We start from the raw sequence: 6,000 nt of genomic DNA, 5'->3' as shown, positions 1-6,000 counted from the left end.
CATGTAAAATCTTATATGGCATATTTAAACTGAAAATTAAAAAAAAAGGTAAAATGTTGACATACCTTTTAAAAGTAAAAACTAAAAAAAAAAGAAAAAAAGAAAAACAATAAACAATAATTTTTCCTTTACGAAATAAATTATATCGTATAAGATTTGACGTTTCATTTAAGAATTAGATTAACTATTTTAGTAACAGAATGACTTTATTGATATAACATTTATAGTTTGAATATGCAATTAAAATGTTTTGAAGTTTGAGGACTAATTTAAAATGAGGGTCATAATTTGAGAATGTTTGGTGTAATTGACTCTTAATTATTTTAGTAATTAATTTTCTTTGTCTTTATAATTCATCTCGACATATTCTTTATCCTTTCAACAATATCGTCTTTAAAATTTAAAGATATGATATATTTGTAATTAATTTAAGATAAATATAAGGCTATTAAAATTGCATTTATTATCCCACTTTCAAAAAAATGAAAAATTTGCATTTATTATCCTGATTTCAGTTTAAATGCTGCTCATTTGATTTCCATTTATTTTCTGGAAAAATATTTAAAATTGAAAGAGGGAAATTTGAATTTGTTTTTAAAATTTTAAAATTAAATTTATTTATTTGGGTAAATATATTTTAAAATTTCAAATTTTATAAGTAATTTTCAAAAAATAATTTTAATAGTTCAATTTTTTTTTTCAAAATTCACCTAAATAAGTATTTTTTTTCAAAATTTCTCGTAATTTTATTTGATTTAATATATATGATCCCATTGTAATATAAAAAACTTAAAACTTCAAAAATATTTTTATTTAATTATAATATATATTTAAAATTATTTTAGTAAAACTATTTATAAAATTTTATAAATGTAATGATACTTATATTGAATATGTTTATATTATTTATTTTTGATATAATGATTCTTATTTTATAATTGGTAAATTTAAATAAATTATTTATCCAAACAAAACAATTACAAATCCAAATAGTTTGAATTGATGAATTTTAAAACAAGTATTTTAAAAATCTCAAAAAGTTTAAAATTTTTCATCCAAACACACTATTAATTTGATTTATTTTTTTTAAATAAGTCGATTGAGTCTTAATTCGATTGACATAAACATTGTTGTCAATGCAAGAGGACGTGGGTTCATGTGTGCTGAAGCGTATTATCCTCCTATTTATGAGTTGGGGAGGGGCTATGGGTAGTTCTAGGTATTGTGTCAAAAATAACAGATATGATCAGAACCTATAATGAGATTGTTAAAAAATAATTAAAAAAACCAAATTTGTTAAAAGAAAATCAAACTATAACTTGGAAATTTAGAAGAGTACTCTTATTTTAACATGCATTAAGAAAAATACATCATGAGCACTCCTATTTTTTATAAAGATTAAAAATTTTCAAATTAAGCAAATTAATCCCTCTCAATTGGAGCAATTTAATCCCTATCAACTTTAAAAGTGAGTGATTAAGAATAATTAATCACATCTTTAAATCTTTCATCAATTGTGCATATTTTTAATTGGTATAATAACAAATTTAGCCTCAATATTTACTAAAAATATTGCGGGCTAAATTTATTAAATCATGACCAAATCGATAGAATGTGTAAATTATTAGAGCTAAATTTGTTATTATACCAATCAAATTTATGTAAAGCATTAAAATTGTGATTAATAATCTTTAGTTTGCTTTATTGCTCCAGTTCTTTTTTGAAAGGGATCAATTTGCTCAATATCAAATTTGAGAAGGACTAAAAAGGCTTTTTCACCGATTTAATTCAAACTTTAAAATAAAAAACAAAATTTAAATTTATATATTGGATACCCGTAGGTAGGCGGCTGGCAAGGGAGTTGGTTGATGGGAATTGGTAATCAAGTAAATATAATTTTCTTGTCGGTATGTTCCAAAAATGTGGACCTATTTACAAAAGAATAAAAAATTATAATATTTAGTGGACTAAATTGGGGACCAAATTAAATTGAATATTTAAATAGGAGGTAAGTTGTTGTAATAATATTATTTTATTCATAGAATTAAAATTCAAAAATTGAGAATGATAGAGATGTGATGAAAGGGTTTGCAGAAAAGCAAAGCTGTCTCTGGCTTTGGCTTTGGAAGTGTTATAAAGGGATGAGGATGGTTGTTTGTTGCTGCTACTTGGAAATGTTGAGTGTTGGTAGTTTTTCGAGGAATTTAAAGGCAAATAAAATAAATTGAGAAAAAGAAAGAAAAAGAAAGGCCAGTTTTGTCTTATCACTTTCAACTGTCACAACACAGTTTCTAAAATATAAAAAAATTGATTGAAGTCGATTGGATATTAGTTCTATTGGTATGAGTATTGCTGGTAATGCAGGAGGACGTGAGTTTGAGTGTATTGAAAGTTGAAACACATTATCCTCCTATTTAAGGGTTGGGATTGGGAAGGGACTATGGATAGTTATAGACATTCCATTAAAATACAAACAAGGGTGAATCTAGGGGGCTGACATTTTAAAATTTTTAACATTTTAAATCAGTAAAGATAAAATTGTACTTTGGCCCTCTAAAAATGATAAAATTTTAATTTAATCTTTTAATTTTTACTATCGTAAAGGTTACAATTTAATTTTAGCCCCATAAAATTTTTTTCTTGATTCGTCCCTGGATACAAACCTATAATGAGATTAAAAGAATATCTAAAAAACCAACCAAACAAAGTACTCGGTGTTACAAGACAATGATTAGATTAAAAAAAAGTAGGTTAAAATGTGCCTATAGGCTATGTATTTTTTGAAAATTTAAAATTTAGTCTCTATATTTGTATTTTTAAGAATTTAATCTCTCTAGTTTTTAGATTTTAAAATTAGGTCCAACTGTTTATTTTTTTTGGGTTAAATTTGTTGCAGTGATATTTTAAAATAAAATAAAAAATTCACTCACCAGCTACCCAAAAAAGTATATTACAATAAATTATAATTTTTTAGACTTGTTTGGTCGGCAAATGTGATTAGACTACTTGCTTGTAGAAATAGATTTGTTGTGTTTTTTACTTTGGTGGATGTTTAGTTCTTTTGTTGATTTTGTCCATCGCTTTGGATTTTTCGAGGTTGGTTCTTTTATTGAGATAAATTTTTTCAATCAATCACACAAATATGTCGTGTTTAAGTTGTGACAAAACTAATTCTCAACATGCCATCATGTTCAGCTCTTGCAAAAACTGAAACCTTTTTATTGTGTTAACAGAGTCTGTTCTTCGCCACAAATAACACGTGATTTTTTTTTCAAATTATATAATCTCATTCATAAAATAAATTAATTATTTTTAAAAACAAATATTTAAAAATACAATTAGGTTGAAATCCCTTTTTGTCCCATAAAACAAACAACGTGGATGGTGATGAAGGATGAACAATTATAATGAATTTCACTTTCTGTGGGTTCAATCATTTTGTTTTACACACATAATAATCAATTAAACTTTTGTTTTGATTCATTTGTTGATAAATACTCTTATTTATATTACTAATTATTTTTAATTTTAGTTATTAATATTATCAAAATTTCATCCGTTATAGTGGAGCGTGGACCTAACTATTTTTCGTTGGTATAATAATAAATTTAGCCCTCCAATATTTATAAATTTTATCGATTTGGTCTTAATTTTAACAATTCAACAAACTTAACTCTCAGCTTTACAATTATGTCAAATTAATCTTGATTCTTAAAAATTCAAAATTAATTGGTTAATTCTTTATTTTTTTTAAATTTAAAGTTTTTAAAATTTCTTAAAATAATTCTTTATTTAAATATGAGTGGCTAAAATAGAAACACGCTAATAATTAGGTGGCTATTTGTATAGCTTCTCCTAAAAAGATTACTTCATGATGGAGAAAGGGTTATAATTGTGCGAATTATCTTTGTAAGTTACTGTTTAAAACATACTCCATGTTGAACCAAGTTGACACTTAACAGCAAAATTGATAATTGAGTTGATGGAAGGATCTAATTTATATAATTATGATGTTTTAATGACTCATTTATAACATTTTAAAAGTTAAGTTAATTTAAAATCTAAATGATAGTTTGAAGATGTTCGATTCAATTACCTTACACAAATCAATTTAATTCTCAAGGTTTAGCCAATTAGTCTTTTTTGAACAATCTCATTATAGGTTCTGATCATATCTATTCTTTTTGACACAATACCTAGAACTAGTCATAGCCCATCCCAACTCATAAATAAGAGGATATTACGCTTTAGTGCACTCGAACCCATATTCTTCTACATTGATAACAATATTTATATCAATCGAGCTAAGACTTGATCAACTATTAAAGTAATTTTTGTTAACTATATCTACTCCCAAAATCCAAAACATGGTAGCCACCATATTAATGACGAGCAGCTTGCAGACAATTAACACAAGGCATGGGAACACAACTGTTTTGAAAAAGGCCCCTTTTGGTAATGTTTAATAGAGTGGGGGCAATGCTACCCTACCCTCTCAATCAATTTTCAACTACAACCATGTGTTAGATAATACAAATCCCAGTCCTAGAGAGAAGCCATGAGTGCATTTTAAGCAAAAAACTTTGTATTAGAAGATCGAGATAAAATTATAAAAAGAAATCCCATGTCTCGGGGTTTGCCTTTGAGTGCATTAATGAACTATGATTTCCCATTATTTTGGATGAGGCGACTTTGTAGGTAAAAAAAATATAAACCTAGGTTTGGCTTAACAAACAGCTTTTGTTTGTAAATTGTATAACATGAAAGAGGTACATCATCATACAATGTTGTCCCCCATTGGTGGGCTACATGTTTTAGGGTTCCGTAAAAGAATTACCCTATAAAATCGAATAGAACTAAACCGATTTGATTGAATTAATTTAATTATTAAGTAATTTAATCTAAATGGATTTATTCAATCGGTTTTTAGTTTACGTTTTGCGATTCGAATTAATCAACTTACACATTTACTAAACTCAAAATTCAAATAGTTTAATAACTTACTTAGCCCTGAACTCAATATACATATCTAACCAAACCCAAAATTAATTAAACAAATTCTAAAATCCAAATACCCAACCCACCGTCACTAGTTTGCAATTAATAATTAAACTTTTTTTTTTCTGTAAAACAATATTAAAAATAACAACTTAGGGTTAGTTGAAATGTTTGTCGAGTAAAAGTACTTTGAAAGTTCTTGTATTAAAAGTTGAATTGCATTTTGTCCCCCCCCACTAAAAATGGTCAAATTAGTCTTAGTTAGATCAAAGAAAAATTGATCATTTTTGTTAAACATTTCATTCATTTGTACCGTTAAAAACTAACGTGATTAATAGAATTACCAAATAGGGACACATGCCGTGCCATGTGTACCTCATACTGACACACAAGGATAAACTTTTTTACTGTAAAAATTGATGGAATTAAAAAAAAACTAATTTGTTCTTTGATTTGACATATAGAGACTAATTTGCCTATTTTTTAAAAGGGGCAAAAATGTAATTTAACTTCTGATACAGAGGCTTTTATAATACTTTTACCGATTATGTGGTTTATAGATATAAATTGAAACGATCGAATGCTTACCCTATAAAACTATGAGTAATTTTATAACAAGTACAACTAAGCCAATTGAATGTTGAATAAAATAAAATCATCAATGTCAACCGGATCGGTTTAACTCCTTGAAAAAATAAAATCATAATAATTTAACTTTTAACAAAAAAATATATTAAAAATTAGAAAAAGAAGTTGCATTTAAAAATAAAGAAGAAATAATAATTATTTTAAAAAATAATTATAATAATAGACAAAAAAACCAAAAATGAAATTCTTCAGTTGCTATATGTCTATGACCGGAGTTTGATTCAACACCGTCCGGTCCAATTTGAAAAAGTTCGATCACAAGCAAAATCCTATTCTTACAGGACACATATATAACAATTCTTGTGACTGATGTAAGTCAAAGTTAATCCATGGATATTGCAGCTTTTAAATTGA

The sequence above is a fragment of the Gossypium hirsutum genome, chromosome D07, assembly GCF_007990345.1.
Source record: "Gossypium hirsutum isolate 1008001.06 chromosome D07, Gossypium_hirsutum_v2.1, whole genome shotgun sequence".
Lineage (NCBI taxonomy): Eukaryota > Viridiplantae > Streptophyta > Magnoliopsida > Malvales > Malvaceae > Gossypium > Gossypium hirsutum.
This window is presented reverse-complemented; position numbering follows the sequence as displayed.